This window comes from Scylla paramamosain, chromosome 4 (genome assembly GCF_035594125.1).
Source record: "Scylla paramamosain isolate STU-SP2022 chromosome 4, ASM3559412v1, whole genome shotgun sequence".
In the NCBI taxonomy this organism is placed as follows: domain Eukaryota; kingdom Metazoa; phylum Arthropoda; class Malacostraca; order Decapoda; family Portunidae; genus Scylla; species Scylla paramamosain.
In genome coordinates this window covers 28,031,456-28,049,698 of record NC_087154.1, presented here as the reverse complement: position 1 = coordinate 28,049,698, position 18,243 = coordinate 28,031,456, and the positions used below count along the sequence as shown (strand labels likewise).

Below are 18,243 nucleotides of genomic sequence, written 5' to 3'. Positions count from 1 at the left end.
GCAGCTCGCAATGACGCCATAAAGGAGAGACAAGAGGGCAAGTCGGATGCACTGACTCACAGCTTGCCTTATCTTAGCATAGGAAGGAGACAACTCAGAGCAAGAGAATTATGTTATGTGGTGGAGTAAGGAAGATCTAAAGAGGAAAACGATTAAATACAATTGCCTCTCTGTAGGAAGTAAAGGAAAGAGAGGGAGAGGGGGAGGGAACGAGTGAAGGAGGAAGTGGAATAAATGCATACAGCTGAAAGGAATACTAAGGAGCACGGGTGAATTAAGATAAAGTCAAGTACGAGGGAAGGAAGGAGGCGAGGCGGCGGCACAAGAGGAGAGCTGGCATCACGGAATATGCATGTCACGATTTACCATCAGGAATAGGAGAAAGAGAAGGAATGCATTGCCGCGACCACACTCCTCCATCACTTCGCAATGCATATCGACCACACACGCCACGCAGCCTCCACCACATATGCATAGCCGCTCCTGAACAAGACCCAAGTGACCCAACCACACATCTGGACCACTACACCACGATGCTCATATTTATTACAACCAACATCAGCTTGCAATATTGCGGTTTTGGACTTGGCTTGTTGTGAATGAGGTATTTCTTTGTTTCATCTTCTAGTTTCCTCCTTCACGTAATAATATAAGTATTCGCCTTTCGTTCGTATGAATTTGTCGAAGTCGTAACATAATAGCATCAGTTCGTCTATGTTATTGCTTTTCATGTTCCATTTCTCAGCTGAATCCATTTTTCCTCCACAATTTCTGCTCCTCTTCCTCTTACTAAAAATAGCTGATAGTTTTTTTTTTTTTTTTCCCTTTACGTTCCTCTTTCTTCTCCTTTTCCTCCTCCTCTTCCTCCTCCTCCTTTACAAGCCCCTCTAAAGTGTCACCACGTACGGCCTTCCTTATCATTTCCCTTTCCTTTTGACGTCTGTTTGTGCTCTCTCTCTCTCTCTCTCTCTCTCTCTCTCTCTCTCTCTCTCTCTCTCTCTCTCTCTCTCTCTCTCTCTCTCTCTCTCTCTCTCTCTCTCTCTCTCTCTCTCTCATTTCCTTTCCTCATGGCACTAATTGAGTCACCTGGCAATATCGTGCTCCTCAGAAGTACCTACAGCAGGATATTCCACCTCTCCCTCTCTCCCCCCCAGCCGCCCCTTGCTGTCTCTCTCCCCACTGCCGTCCTTCGTCACCCCACCTGATAATTAACACTGCCTCACTCATCTTCTGACAGTCCTACATAACATTTATTTACACCAGCACTTTATAATAATCACTTTATTCTTATTCTTCTTCCTCTTCTTCTTCTTCTTCTTCGTTCTCCTCCTCTTATGATATCAATAATGGAAATATATCTTTTTTTTTCTCTTCCTTTCCAACATCCGTATTCTTTCTCATCTTCTTCCTTCTCCTCTTATTGCTTCTCAAATTCACTAGCCACAGAACACACATATACACACACACACACAAACACACACACTTATACCCCACATCGTCCTGCTGTTTTCCTCTCGCCTCCTCGTTCTCACCCTCCCTCTTCAACTCTCAACACTTCCCCACAATCACCAGTTTTTCATACGTATTATTTCCCTCGCAAAGGCCCCGAAGCGTTACCCAGCACCCCTTAGCCAGCCGAGGAGGAGGAAGAACCGCCCCGCAAAGAGATCGTGAATGCAAAGTTACGAGGATTCCACATGCTATATACATACGCTTTGTTTTCATATCCCCAGAATACGAGGAAGAATGAGAGGCAAAAAAATAAATAGATGTATACGCAGGATATCTCTATTATCTCGCTGGCGTTTGATATTTATTGCCTTTCGAGTGTGCTGGTTTGGTGTTTTCATTTCATGCAATTGCTGTGGATGATGAGGATCACGCTTTGTTTATTAATTTCCATATTTTACGTTAGGTACTGTTCATGTAGTATTATATTCTTTCATTTCGTTTTATCTATTTATTTATTTTTTGTTTCCTTTTTGTTAGCGCTTGTTCATTTGTAACTGTGGATTCTGTATGTATTTTTTGTTGTATATTTTATGTAGCTACTGTTCCTATTTCCTTTTTAGCGTCCGCACGTTTGTATATATATGTTTTTTCTGTTTTACGGCGGGTGTTATTTGCACCTCCCGAGCTGCTCCCGCTGTTTGGCACGGAATGAACGAGGTTGCGCTGGCACGTGATGCATCGCTACACTTTTACCTCAAGTGAGTGATGTGTGTGTGGGAAATTTGCAAGAGCCACACCCGAGCTTAAAGGGAATACCATACATACATAGATATATACATAGATACATACATACACAGCCATATATTTATGTATGCCCACAAACTGACCAAATATAAACAATCATGAACAAACACAGCAAACACACCCGCGCGGAACTAAAGATGAATGCACTCACAAATTTGCGTACATAAATTTAGTGTACATGATCACTCACACTCACACACACACACACACACACACACACACACACACACACACACACACACACAGAGGGAAAGTAAAGACCCGAAGAGCAAAATACGTAGCCATAAAACTACAATAGAAAAAAATAGCACAAAAAATAAATAAAACACAGAACAGAACACACAAAGATACAAAAAAAAAGTATAACACAAAATCCACAAAACACACGAAAAACAAAAAAAAACGCGAAAAAACACACACACACACACACACACACACACACACACACACACACACACACACACACACACACACACACACACAAACAACAGCCACACATAAACGTAAACAGGCACACCGAACTACACCTTCGCGCCCCACAAAACTCCCACCAGGCACGCAACCACACTCGGAATCTTCTCCCGTGGCTCCTTCCAGCATCTGAGAAACGGCCGCCACGCGCACGAGCACCTGACGCCTTCCGATGGGCTCGCTGCTGCTGCTGCTGCTGCTGCTGCTGCTGCTGCCGGCGCGGGTAGTGGTGTTCTGGGCCAGGACGAAGCACCACCACCCAGCCTCGGGACAGCCTCGCTAAAAGCCACGCACGCACACCTGATGCAAAGGTCTTCGTGCGGTAATGGCGGCTTTGGTACAATCTTTTACAGACTCAGGTGCAGTGTGTGTGTGTGTGTGTGTGTGTGTGTGTGTGTGTGTGTGTGTGTGTGTGTGTGTGTGTGTGTGTGTGTGTTTTCACTAGCTTACAGAGAGCATCCACCCATGTATCTGCAAACATCAACACACGCGAAAGGGTAAACAAAGCAGATCTATCCTTATTCCCACACGACAAATGCAAACAAACACTAAGGAAGAGAACCACACAGACAGAAAGAGAGGGAAAGAGAGAATCAGACCCTGCCAGATAACTCGTTACGTATGGAAACCCCACCATGGCAGGAAAGGTCAGCGAGGGGCGTGACTCGGGCAGGTGCAAGAGTTGGGAAATATGAAAAGAATGTGAGGGTAGAAATAGTGTGTGGAAAGGCGGTGAGTGGGCGTGGTGGGCTGTGGAGGGTGTCTTGGTGACTGTGGAAGTGCAGTTGGAAATGTATTTGGATGGGTGTGGCTTGGTCTAAACGAGTGTAAAGTGGTTTGTTTGAGTGCGTACTGTCTGATTAGGTATGATATAACGCAAGTCGCTCATTATAAGACTGGTATCACGAGTTAAACCACAGAAACACACCTGTAAGAACGCTATCTTCCCCATTAAATCCCCTAGATAAGCAATGCCACTATAGCGACCTTATAACATCCATACTTTCCCTCTAAACGCCCCAGAAATGCAACAGTGACCTATAACGACCAAAAAAACAATTTCGCCATATAGGTCACGCACCCTCATTCACACAGCCACTAAACCTATAATTGTAACCTCGCCCGTCACTCAAACATGCTATCATTGTCCCAGTAATATTGTCCAGTACCACCGTTCTCTTTTCATTCTCACCAAAGCTTCTCTAAGGCTCATATTCCACTAGATTTAACTACATATATTCAACATACTTTGCAGGTAAAGGCACCTGCATTTCAGCCGCTATTCATCAACACACTTTAAACGTACATCAACAGCTATTGGCGCTTACTATGAAAATGCAAATATTCATGACATCAAAGGAAGACAAATGAAAAGCACGGGTAGGAAACAAAATAATATAAAGTAAAACAGAAATATTCCAAATGACTTAATCTACTGGTAAAGGGAAAGTTATCGAAAACACATACACAAATAAAAGATCTTACGCTACAACAGAAGCAAAATATCTATCCAAAAAAATCAAACTTCATTAAAGAAAGAGATCCTCCTGAAAAGAAAAAAAAGTTTGATAAAAAACTGACAAAAAATAACAAAAGCCCAAAGAAAACAACGAAGACAAAAATCTATCTAAAAATAAAACCTTACCTAAAAGAATAGAGGATCAGATTGTCGCCTCCCCCTAAAAATAAAAACAAAACAAAATAAAAAAAAACAGAGATCGTGACAAGAAAACAAACACTGGAGAGGCGACAAAGATCAGAGGTCAAGGATCTGATGGGATCAGGTGGGACAGAGCAAGGTGAGATGCAAGAGGATGGGGGGAGGATGGGGGACGTGCTAAGCTGTTGGGTGTGGAAGATAAGGATAAGTCATAAGAAGAAACGAGAAATAGGCCTATATTCTGAAACGCTTCTACATTCAAGAGCCTCTAGTTGAAGTTACACGTGTTTTTAAGGATATTTTTTTACGGTTTTAGTAACATATTAACAAGGTTTCTATATTATCAACACGAGAACTCGACTAATCATCTCTTTGGCATTTGAAAACAGTCATGAGGGGGAGAAGCAAAGCGTTTCAGTATACGGGCCATAGAGTGATGGAGCAATAAAGGAGAAAATATAAAGTTGACAAGGAATGAACATGAAGTACAGTGAAGGGAGATTGAAGAATGAGCAGGAGGAAAGGAAAGACAGAGTGATGGAGCAATAACAGAGAAATAAAAGAAAAATGTGATACGGAATGAGAGTGAAATAGAGCAAAGGTAATAAAATAATAACTAAGAGGGAAGAGAAAATGTTACGATGAAACAATAAGAATAAAGCAAAAGAGGATGGTGAACTGTGAGGAAAATAGAAGAGGGATTAACTAATAAATAATAACAAATAAAATGGAGATACACGAAGAAAATTTAGGTGATATATGAAAAGAATAAGATAGAAAGTGGTTAAAAGGAAAGAACATAGATTGTGCAACAAGAAAAAAGAAAAAAAAAGGAGGAAATGAAAGTTAAAATATAGAAATGGGAAAGAAAATATAATACGCGATACGAAAGATGAATGAAAGATGTGAGGGAACAGAGCAAATGAATACAGAAAAGAATAAAGCTCCAAACGGAAATGAATCCAGGAAAAGAATGGAAAACGCCTACGATTAGAGAAGATTAGGGGGAATTGCGCAGGAACGGAGTGATGTACGGGACAGATGAGCCTTGGAGAGATGCTGGAACTGAGGGAGGAGGAGGAGGAGGAGAGGAGCTGGGAGGTAAGAGCGTTGCGAAGGGCGGAGATTTACGGAACAACAAAGGAAAAGGTTTACACGTGCCACCTCCGCCTCCCCCTTCTCTTCCTCTACCTCCACCTCCACCTCCATCTTCACCTACACTTCCTCCTCCTCCCTCCTCCTCCTCGTCCTCCCGCCACGGGGCTCAACTCAGGCAGTGACGCGGGGGTGATGGGGACATGAAGCACATCGCCGCTCGGAGTCAGATAAAGTGTTAATAATTGAAAAAGACGCGACATTTCACATGTCGACTTACGTTCCTTTGTGTCAGACTTCATTTTTTTTTTTTTAAGTTTTCTTGTTTGGCTGAATTTAAATTCCTCCAATAAACCTACTCTCTTTAATGTGTTTAGCTTAAGTCTGATTAATGCAATGATTTCTGTGAATTTCTAATGTATATTATGTTGTATTATATTTTCATGTTACTTTTTTTTCCTTCCCTTCGCCAGAGTGGTGCTGTCATTGTGCCTGTCTGTCACACGTCAGTTTACAGATGCATGTTCCTGTTGGTTCCTGTCTGGTGCATCTGCCTTCCCCTGTCCGTATACAAGTAATGATTTAATTTATTTGTATAGATTATCCGTATATCACCATACATACAAATTTTGCCTTTTCACTATGGTCTTTTTTTTCGTGTATATTTACTAATTTAAAAGACCACGTTTTTATACATCGTCTAGAAAATGCAGAGCTTTTTTTAAACCGTTTTCCTTATTACATGCATATCTGATGATGTGTAGAAGAATGTATTCTTGTGTCACTTTGTAAATAAGCCTGAAAATACAATTCAGTACATTTTTCATTGTTCTCTTGTCTTTCCATTAGTTCTGTTTTATTTTTGCACATATTTTAGATATAAAAACAACTTTATGTATTCCTTTCAAAATCTCCAATAGGTCAAAGAATTTTTTTTTTTTTTTTTTTTCGCCAGTCTTCTCTTTACTTTCTCCCTTTGTCCCATTCTTAAAAGTTCTCACTCCCGCCAGCCGCCGCACCGCCGATGTGTTGCCAGGAGACGCGGCCATCCATCCACCAACACCTCCGTCCACTGATCGAAACATTTCTGCGACTTCTCTTGCAGTTTCCAAAACCTCACATCCAAACCCCCCCCCTCTCTCTCTCTCTCTCTCTCTCTCTCTCTCTCTCTCTCTCCTCTCCATATCCTATCCCTTCACTGCATTCCGCCCTCCTCTTCCTCTGCGCTCTTTCATTCCTTCCTCAGTAAACTCACTCTCGCCTTCTACGCGAAAAGTAGTAACAGAGAGAGAGAGAGAGAGAGAGAGAGAGAGAGAGAGAGAGAGAGAGAGAGAGAGAGAGAGAGAGAGAGAGAGAGAGAGAGAGAGAGAGAGAGAGAGAGAGAGAGAGAGAGAGAGAGAGAGAGAGAGAGAGAGAGAGAGAGAGAGAGAGAGTCAGTCTTACTGCGGCTGAGCTCTCGGCGGAAAAATGAAAAATGACGTTGCTATGGGAGCAGCGACTAGGCAACCGCTCTCTCTCTCCTCTCTCTCTCTCTCTCTCTCTCTCTCTCTCTCTCTCTCTCATCTCTCTCTCTCTCTCTCTCTCTCTCCTCTCTCTCTCATCCTTTTCTTCACCGCCACTCGTCTCCACACCCTCCCTCCTTCACTATCATCCTCCTTCGCACCCTCTGCACTTGGCAATCTCCCTCGACCACTGCGTCCTGAAGCCCTCACACTTTATCAGTTCTTCCTCAATTCCGTCCTGTCGCCGTCCGTCCGTCCGTCCTTCCCTCGCTTCATTACTGCCAATGTTGCTCTTCTTGCTCCTTCAGCTGACTTTACCCATCTCATTCCCTCCTTCCTCCTCCTTCTTTCCTTTTCTTTTTACCCCCACTCATTCTTCTTTGTTCCCTTTTTTTTTTTTTGCCTTTTCCTCAGTCTCTTTTCTCATTGCTTTTCTCTCTCTCTTGCTCTTCCAGGTTCGTCTTCCTTTTCCCCCTCTTCCTCCTCGTCCTCCTCCTCCTCCTCCTCCTCCTCCTCCTCCTCCTCCTCCTCCTCCTCCTCCTCCTCTTTAGTCTTCTCATCTAATGAAATTCCCTTCTCGTAGTTTCACGTTTCCTTGGAAATATATAAAATACAATGAATCTTTCTCCCCATTTCTCAACGAGTTCAGCTTCCCCCTTTTTTTTCCCAACCGGCTCATATTAAGTATTACTGACTATCCCTTCACCGTACTATACTCCACACTACATCTCTCATTCCCCTTTAATATCGTGTATTTGAACGGTTGCTCTTTTCATCCTACGTGCAATTTTTCCTAGGTGTGTTTGTGTTAGTATCCAATACACGAAAAGAGAATTATATGCGTGCACAGATACAGCACGCGTGGTTGCTGAAAGGTGAAATCAAGAATTCGAAAACTAGAGCGATTATGCAGAGCTAAGAGGATTGACTCCGCTACCAAAGTATCCTGGGTCTGTAAGCTTGTGACCGTGGCATTTACAGAACAGCCATAGCTCTCAGCACAGCAGCTTCCATTTCCCAGGAGTGTTGTGCCGCCTTGTCTCGGTGTTCTCATTTGCATCAACACCTCCGCTCTAAGTAACGTAATGGAACAACTAATATTTCCCTTAACTCCTCGCAGTTAACAAACGATAAATTTCAACCCTGACATAACAATGGAGGGGCGAACTCAGGTGTTTTCCAGGAGCTTTAGTCTTCACTGGCCTCGAGTTAATCTTGTTAGCAGTTCCTCAAATCCTCCCTCGAGTTTCGCGCAATTCCTCGCCGGCAGGTGACGATAAAATTTGTACTTCAAGATAACAATGGAGTGAGTAACAAAGGTATTTCACGGGAGCTTCAGCCTTCAGTGTTTACTTTGCTTCGCAGCTCCTTAGTTCCTCAGCTCCAGACGATAGATTTCACCCTACGATAAAAATCAAGAAACAAACTGAGATTTTTCTATTTTTTTTAGTCTTTACTGGTCCTACAGTACTCCTATCGGCTGTTCCTCAGTTCCTCATCGCGTTGCCGTGTTGATGAAGCGGGATGAAAGCTTTGCCCTGCGTCACGGTTCCTCTCCCAGGCTCCCAGCGGACGCGAGGCCTTGATTACCTGCGAGCGTCCGTCAGTAGATGGATGGTCATCCGTGAACCTCCCAGGAGCGGCTTAACCTCGCGCCCTCGAGATGCAAACACGATGAGCAAGTAAAGGGAGGGAGGAAGCTGGGAGGTAGGAAGGAGGGACTAATGGACGGAGGGAGATGAGACAGGAGGAGGGACTGGAGGACAGTGAGAGGAGGAGGAGGGAGAGTCTGTTTTCCTCATTACCAGGCTCTGACTTTGCTTTACTCTGTTATTTTTAAATTATAACAAAGGCAAGTTAAACTGCTTGAAGCTTACATTCCCCACCTGAGGGATGAAGATATGTGTAAAGACACGCGAGGCTAAATAATCAACTTGTTAACAAAACCCACAAGCAAATCTTTTCGAGGCGGTCATTCACGCTCTACTCCCACCACACCAAGGCTTGGGGTTCCTCGCTTGACGCTCACGGTTTCCTGCCCAATCTAATTTCCTCTACAGTCGTGCGTGCCGCGGTCGCCAGGACAGAGAGACATAAAAAAGGGGACATTTACAACGCCCTCCTCAGCCAGACGAGACAGATCTGACGACAACAACAGATACGAGAGTACATCCCACCATGACGCCAGACAGTATCAGCAATTACCACGTCACCATTATGACCCATACAATAAGAAAACCTCAAAAAAAAAAAAAAAAGCAGAAGAAATTAAAACGACACTTGCAGCAATGAAAACACGAGCTAATCATCAACACAAGAGCCGCATTCGAGAATAATGACGTTTTTAATCAACAAGATCGCACATCCTTCTATCACCACGGCAATCTCGGAGGTCAGAGAAAAAGCAGTACTTTTCTTTTTTTTTTTCCCTCCTTCGTCTGTGTTCATGCAGAAAGAGAGACGGCAGTGTTTCCTTCAACTTTCTGTCCCTTGCAGACCGGTTCTCGTCTTTCCTACACCATCTCCTCCTCCTCCTCCTCCTCCTCCTCCTCCTCCTCCTCCTGGGCCGTTGAGGTATGCAGGGCGTCATCCCTTCACAGATGCATTGACAGGAACAAAGCACCGCGCCGCCCGAGGATCGCCGCGCTGACTGAGAAGGATGCTGGGGAGGGCAGAGGAAAGAAGACACAACGCTCAGAGGAGAATGACAACGATGGAGAAGGAAAAAACGACGAACAACTGACAGAAAAAGAAATATAAAAAAAATACTTGTCCATTTTCTTTATTCACACTCCAAGCGGAAGCCAAGCACAAGGAAAACTTTAACGATGGGGAGGGAAAAGAAAACGAGGAAAACATACAAAAAAAAATCAAGAATTCATATATATTTTTTCTTCATGCACAACCCATGTTCTTCATTCACACTGCAAGCGGACGCCAAGCAATATAGGAAAAACCTTAACGATGCGGAACGAAAATGACAAGATGAAAAAAAAAAAGAAAAAAAAGGGAAATAGTATAGAACATTCGTACATATCTTGTTTTCTTCATGCATATTCCATTTTCTTCATTCACACTCACACGACACTCTAGTGCTTTTGACTCGCGTGCTATGCCGAGCTGTGCTGTGTTTAGTTCCGTATCATATTTGGCAGCACTACGTACAGCAATATGTTACAGCAATAATTCTTGGCACTATAAACGTTTTTTTTTTTTTTTATGTAAGAGGCACACTGGGATAAGGCAACAAAAAGAACGAAAAGAAATACCCAATGAAGTGCCAGTCCCTAGAAAAAAGGTACAAATACACTAAGTTATCGAATGTTACCTCTTGGCACGAATTCTATCCTGTTACCATTAATTTTCACCATTTCCGCCATTAATTCTAACGCCATGTTACATATATTATTGCCGGCAGATGTACTATGCTATGTTACCGTAATAATTCACAGTCATTTCCGTAACAAGCATTTGAGCATTATGGGGATCAGCTTGAGCAATAACTCCGTGCCATCAGTTGATTTGCGCGCCCTTGCAATATGAAACCTTTGTAATGATTCGTGACGAGGCTACGCGCTTCATGACACCGCACAGGAGAAATAATACTCTTCATTTCCCCACGGATGGAGAGAGAGAGAGAGAGAGAGAGAGAGAGAGAGAGAGAGAGAGAGAGAGAGGGAGAGAGAGAGAGAGAGGGAGGGAGAGAGAGAGAGAGAGAGAGAGAGAGAGAGAGAGAGAGAGAGAGAGAGAGAGAGAGAGAGAGAGAGAGAGAGAGAGAGAGAGAGAGAGAGAGAGAGAGAGATGCACAGGGATAGTTTCTGCTCGTGGTCGTGTTGTTCTCGCCTCGATAGACACTCTTTCACTACTGAAGTGCAAAGCAAACATACAATCCAGCCTCACTTACATTCACTCACTCACTCCCACACACACACACACACACACACACACACACACACACGTGACTGTCACCTGGACGCTCACCTTCGTATACACCCTCGCTAAAAATAAAAAACAAATAAATAAATAATACAAAAAAAAGACACTCCACCTTGCCTCACCTTACCTTGGCACTATCTGTTCTCGAAGACAATACCAGGATGTTGGTTTCCGGTCCATGATTTCCCTCTCTGCTCTCCCCTCTAATCTGTTCCTATTCCTTCCTTCTCTCTCTCTCCTTCTGTTCCTTTCTCCATGCATCCTCACGTTCTTCCCTTCCCTTTCTTCTTTGCTTGCATGGTCTGCCTCACGATCAACCTCGAAGATTTCCCTCCTCGCTCTCCCCTCTAATATCTTTCCATTCCTTCCTGGTCCTCTCCTTCTCTTCCCTTCTCCATGCACTCTCACGCTCTTCCCTTCCCTCTGCTTTTTTTTTTTTTTTATTATCGTCGTCTACCTCACGATGAACCTCGGAACATAATCGAATTTCACTAAATATCGGACTTGTAATTGAATGAGGCGTAAAGTTAAACGCAAGAAAACAATACGCCATAATTCCTTTAAAGTGGGTTATCATTAACTACTTATCGTTACGTTACTGTCTATTGTATAACACTAAATTACAGATAGTCTTTTCGCAATGCACTTACACGCAGTAACCTCCTTACGTATGTTGTCATTTTCTTATTACACAATACATCCACGTTATTTCAACAGTCAAATACACGCGCATTACAGACAATCTTATACGCACAATGAAGAAGACGAGCAAGGGAAGGGAAGCTCAATACACCGGAAAAAGAAATACTCAGAAGTTTCGCATGAATAGTGAATCTTGGGAAGGAGACACGGATCAGCGGGTGGAGGCAGGAGGAGAGGGAGGGGCGGGCGAGGGTGTTGGAGGGGCGGGAGAGGGTGTGGAGGGCGGCACACTCGTACAATACACCTTCGCCAGGTCACTGAACCTAGAGGTCAGAAGAGCATCCATCGGGTCTGGTTCGATTATGATTCTCGAGATTGGTTTTCATTGTAATTTCATATCGTGCTTGTACCGCTCAGTCGAGAGATTCTAATACATTTAACATTATTTGTACCAGTTTCCTCCTGGACAGCTCTGATTATACAGCTGAAGAAGGAAGAGAAACCTCAAAACCTGCAATGATGATGGAGACGACCAGAAAGACAGCATGGACAGTACATATACCTGCTGAAAGACGAAAACCATAATAATCTGTAACAACGATAGTGATAGTGATGATGATGGCGTCGACAAGGAGAGCGGTATCGTTACGCCTCCACGAGCAGGGACGCTAAATTTAACTTCCAGGCATAGATGTAGAGAATGGAATACAGTTATCGTCTTGTGTATTGTTGTCAGCACCCGCTTTGCATAGTGCCGCGGCGCCGCCCTTGTAACAGATCCCCGCCAGCAGGTAACGAGCAGCTTCGGGAGGCTTGTGTAGCTCGAACATGGATGCCAGTCACCCGAAATTATCTTGAATCACTAAATCCTCCATTGATCGCCTCAAGGACACCAAGACATTGAGCACGTGTTGTTGTGAGAGGCGGCGCGAGGCTAATCGAAGTTGTATGGGATATTATAGGAATACCATATACAGGAAAATTGAGGCTCTATTATTGAGCCAATCCCTATATATAACTAGTCGAAGTTGTGTAGAATATCATATAAACATTACGTAATAAGAAAACTGAGGCTTTATTGAGCAACCCACTCTTTAAAAACATAAATTCTTGGGTAATAAAAAAATAGCTATTATTAAAAAAAAAAGGTGAAAGGTGACTGCTGATAGAAAGGAACAGGTTTACTTGAGGACTTGATACTTTGATCCAGGAAGTTGTAAGAAAGCCCTTGTATTTAGAACTTAAAATCAACCTTCAGACACTTAGGAATTTTAAGTGTATTCGCCCTTCAAATTTCAATTTGTAAAGATAAACTGGCAGGGACACGAGGGAAGGATACAGAGTTCTCCAGCTTATATTTGAGTTCTTAAATATTAATAAATATTTTCCTTTAATATGTCATGAGTTTATGCGCAATGAGTCCTCGGTTCTGTATTTTCAAAAGAGAGACTCAAACTAATAACACAAGGTATCGAGCTGGAGGGAGGGAAGGGCGGGATTTGGGGAGGGGAGTGGTATATAGACTTGATAAATAGCCTAATACATATTGCTTACCTTAGAAACAACAGCCAGCAGTTCTATAAATAATCCGCATTGCTTTCTTTTTTTTTATCTTTTTTTCGAAGCGCTCAGTAAACTCATGTATATAAAAAAATTAAAAAAATCCGTGAACTTCATTAAAAGTAATCACGACTGGATACTGTTTTTGATATTAACTAAATATACACAAGCCTACACGCTCGCTCACACCATACACCCACACCCACACACCCACACATACACACACACACACACACACACACACACACAACACACACACACACACGAACACGAACACGAACACCAAACAAGGAGGGAGAGGAAAGGAGACGAGCGTGCTGAAGAAGATGCTCGTCTAAAAATACACCAGTTGAAGGAGAAAATAAAATGATGCTTAGACTCTGGGTGAAGGTAAACATGAGGAGGGTCGCGCCGCCTTCATTACGTGCAGGAGAGCGAGGGAGATAAAGAGGCCAACGAGATGAAAGAACGACGAGATGAGCGAACACAAGTAATGAACAGAGCTTACACCACTCAAAAACAGGAAGGAAAGTAAAGGAGCAAAATGATAGTGACATTAAGTATTGAATAAAAAATAAGTAAAACTATAAGAAAACATGACTAAAATTAGGCATGAAGGGAAGTAAATAGATTCCGCACAAGTTTAAATACCCCCTTCAGAAAATTTATCTTCTCTTTTTTCTGGTAAGACTCCGGAAAATTCAATGATAAGATGCTTGAATGAAGAACGTAACCTTATAATGCTGCAAAGGAAGCAACCTTTTAGGAAACGTTAAAGGCGATTCATCGAATTACTTCCCATTTAACTTCGTTTCCTTTTCCTTGTTAGTATTGCATTATGTCTGGACTGTAACATTCTTCATATCGACTTCCCACTTACCCTTTTAGTCTCCTTTGTAAGGCTTGATTTACTTCTTCACTTCCTCCAGTTCCTTTTCTCCTCCGCATGGTATCTGTTCTTTCGATATTTTCTTATTTATTCCTCATCCTCCTTCTTCTTCTCCTCCCCCCTCTCCTCCTCCTCCTCCTATCTCTATCTTACTTAATTTCTCAAGGCCCTTTCCTTTCATCTTTCGCCACGTCTCGCTGCTCCTCCACCTCTCACAGGGTCCTCGTCTCGTTGCTCTTCTATTAGGAGCATCACTCAACACTTATTCCCTCACAGCCTCCCCTCTTCTTTCTCCTTCTCCCGCCCACTTAGGAGCTGGCCACCCTGTCATAATGGATGATAATATAATCTCTTCTCTCTCTCTCTCTCTCTCCTCTCTCTCTCTCTCTCTCTCTCTCTCTCTCTCCTCTCTCTCTCTCTCTCTCTCTCTCTCTCTCTCTCCTCTCTCTCTCTCTCCTCTCTCTCTCTCTCTCACGGAAAGCAAATTCTTACCAACGGATCATGATCATCACGAACAGATAACATCCCAAGCTCGTGTGTGTGTGTGTGTGTGTGTGTGTGTGTGTGTGTGCGTGCTGTGTGTGTGTGTGTGTGTGTGTGTGTGTGTGGTCACGGACCTAAGGGACCGCACCATTGTTCTGTACTCCCACTGGCAAAGACTCAGCCGTGGTGCGATAATGGACCGTGTTAAACATCCTTCAATCTCCCGTGTTTACCTTCCCAGGCTCCCGCTACTCTGCGCCGTCCAGGTGTTGGTGTGTACCCTGGGTGGGGCTTGGGGTAGGGAAACGGGTTAGGGAGATGGGGGTAGGGGGAGCAAGAAGGTGGAGGAGGGGGCTAAGGAGGGTGGGGAAGTGGGCAAAGAGGTGGGGAAGGGGGACCCAGGAGATGAGGAGCTGAGCACGGTTTATAGCTCCCCCTCTGTGCTACAATTCACTATCCCATCTGCAGCTTCATCCCATCGTGGTGGAAAGCGCACGCAACAGCCGTTCATTACAGCAGTTTCATTCCAATATAAGTAACTTTGCCCTGTAATTAAAAGCAGGGAATTTTATACATGACTCTAAATGGCATGATTTCCACGACTGCGGGGCTCTATAAACTATAAAACTATAATTGTTTTGCGTGACGTCAGCCTCTGGACTCACTGTAGCACGACTCCTCTCCTCGTCCTCGCACTGCCGACTTAATGAAGGTAATTCAGACGGCAAAGCAACGTGATGGCCGCCCCCTTGTCTCACCTCGGCCCACCCTCCATTCGCCGCCCACCCGCCTGAGCACGAAGCAGGTTACCTCAGCCGTTCATTAAGTCCTGTTAACTCTCAGTGTGTTCCTGAGGCGGAAAAAAAGGAAACTAGAGCTGCTGCATCAAGTTTGCCCGTACACTCTTAGCAGCCAGGAGCGAGAGCGGCAGCAATGGATTAAATATTTTCCCGGCACTATAAGCCGCTGCTAATTGGAAGATACATTAGGTCGATGCTCTCAAATTAACTGCCTTTATAGCAGACCACCATTTGCTTGATTAATGCCTCAAGGTTAAGTCCTGAGTGCTTGTTGGCTCCTTGCCCGGGAATTAATTATGACATTGCAAAATAATGATGACCCCTTTCACCGGCGACTTGCGACCAACCCGACGCATCCCTGGTACAGAAGAGCAAGCTACACCGCGCCAGAGCCTCGATGCAGTAACTTGTGTGTGAATATGTGTCAGGGCACACCAGCTCTGTGCCGGTGACGAATGCCTGCGTGTCGTGCTGATAGTTTCACTGCGCCGTCTCTTGTCCATCTCGAACCTGAAACCCCACCTCTGTACTTTGTGGCGGAAGCAGAAAGTGAGTGATGCAAATCCACAGCCGCTACGTGACCTGCGAAAGTGGGGCAACATCACAGCGCGAGCGACAAGCTGTAATATGCACGGGTAAATGTGTTTTAAAGCCTTTCATACCTTTTTCCCCAATTAGTGCAAATGTTGAAGCAAGCACTGATTGTTAATACGCTGTGCATCACAATGACCTGTGTTGTAATACTGTGAAAGAGAGCACTTGAATAGCAGCGTTTTGATATCATACGGTGTTCGCTGCTTGGTGCGGGAATCGGGAGGGGAGATGTTGATGTTAAGAGAAGGTGAGTGCCATCAGTGTGTTTTCAGGAGTGATGGTGGCAGCAAAACCGAAGAATTACATGGTGGTGGGCTCAGTGAGGGGCGTTACCGATGCCATAGTGTTGCTGTTGTTGCTGTCACACGCCATTGATTATTGGCATCAAAATGTGTTATTGGCAGCGAAAGTGTTTGTCGGGTGCTGAAGTGTTTGTGTCTCGGAGCCGTTGTTGTTATGGAGGTGAAGATGACGGGGTAATGCAGTCAGTGCCAGGGACTATCATCGTCTGGCGGTAAGGGTGCCAGAAGGAAGAGGATGCGTGGCAGACAAGCATCTGGACCACAGGCTTCAAAAGCAGGTGGAATGAACAAAGGCCATGCGGGAAACTACACACACGCATCAAAAAAATTATCCGTGGCGAAAATGTCAAGTTACTTTCATAAGCACGCGCGTGACCATTAAGTTTATTACACACACACAAAAAAAAGGAGTGCATTACCTGAGCGCGTATACTTTCGAAATACGAAAAAAAAAAAAGATAGGAGGAAATCCACGAGATTGTAGTAACACTGCGAAGAGCATCATGAGGCGAGCGAGGCAGTGCGTGTGAAAGCAGTCATAAGCCAGTCACAAGCCGCCCACCATTAGCATATATATACGGGCTGCAGGAAGGGACTTAGTTGACAAGCTGACGGCCAGAATCGAGGTGTCACTTTACTAACAACCCAGTCTTTGTCGTGGGAACAGGCTTTAATGGGCTAACGTACCGTGGTGGCTCGTGGTGCGGCGTGTGGATTGGACCAGTGAGGGCTTGGGTGAGGAACGTGACCACTGATGCGGCACCGAGCGTAAAGAGAACTGTGTAGGGAAAGCAAAGGACACGCCATTAAAGGTGGAGTAGCGGTAGGCCTTCAAAGTCTCTTCACCTGGCGTACGGTGCACTGGTGGTGCTCTTTGGTAGGCATGGACAGGCTGGTTGAGTGACGCTCGGCGAGTGCAGTGTCCGCTGGATTGTAAACAAGTGGATGTTACACAGATAGGTGCAAGGGACAGGACTGAATTGCAACTTTAGAGAAGGTGAACGATGTAACTGAGCGCTGAGGGTGAGGTGGATGAGATTTACCATGCGTGGGTGCGCGGTCAGGTAGTGAGGTGTGTTAGTGAATCAGTGAGAGCAAGAGGTGTGAATTATGTGATTACAAATTATGAGTGTGACAGAAGTGTGTGTGTGTGTGTGTGTGTGTGTGTGTGTGTGTGTGTGTGTGTGTGTGTGTGTGTGTGTGTGTGTGCGTGTGCGTGTGCGTGTGTGTGTGTGTGTAAGGTCAGGATGCAACGAATGGTATGAGAGATGGGGAAGTGCAGGTTAAGGCATAGGTACTTAGCCTGATGGGGATGTGGAGTACGACAGGGGTGTGGATATGGCGTGCGTGGGACCCTGGTGGAGTGATGGTGAGGGTGGTGTCGAGGCTAAGAAGAGCGCTGTGGAAGATGAAGCAAGCAAGCAGTAATTGTGAGACCCTTGGTGGTAATAGACGGAGGATACAGTGGCTAGAAGGCACGGTGGATGGAGAGTGGAGTGTGGTTGGTGTTGTGTGGATGGTGTGGGTGGCTGGGAGATGATAAGGAAGAGGAAGGGTCCATTACCCTCACTTCCCGCGTCAGGCAGACCCACCGTCCGGCTGCCCTTCTCACTTCTCTTCCTTTCTCTTCCCCCCATCTATTCCCTCCCTCCTTTTCGCTTCCCCCGTCTTTCCTACCTTCCCCCTACTGCCTCCGCTGCCGGGCCACGGTCACGGGACACCGTGGTAATAGCGATGTAATCAACCGTAAATGCAGCACCAGTGGATCACGCAATACCTTACCCGAGTGGTTGAATTCACGAGGCACCACTAAGTCTCGTAAATGAATCGCCAGTACCCTGAGATAAGAGGAAGAGCTGCCTAAGTTAATCCTTGGCTCCATAAACAACGTGATATGGAGGCAATGAAATATGGCAAAAGTGCTTAGATTTGCTGCAGTTCAATCCTATTTGCGATAGGTGTCATAATAGTATCAGAAAAGAACAAGGAAAACACAGAGAATGAAGGAATTTAAAGCACAATGCACACATACAGCCCTGACAACATGAAATGA

General features: G+C 44.6%; 1 protein-coding gene across 6 annotated transcripts in view; it reads right to left on the bottom strand.

The window, feature by feature from the left end:
- The window catches only part of LOC135099942 (CD151 antigen-like), a 203,833-nt gene that overhangs the window by 124,543 nt on the left and 61,047 nt on the right, over window positions 1-18,243 (bottom strand). For 2 of the 6 annotated variants that reach the window (XM_064002673.1, XM_064002671.1), the window contains one exon: window positions 16,878-16,968. The exons of the other annotated variants lie outside the window; for them this stretch is intronic. The gene's annotated coding sequence lies outside the window, so the exon portion shown is untranslated. The remainder of the gene's footprint in view (window positions 1-16,877; window positions 16,969-18,243) is intronic. 6 annotated transcript variants of the gene reach the window in all.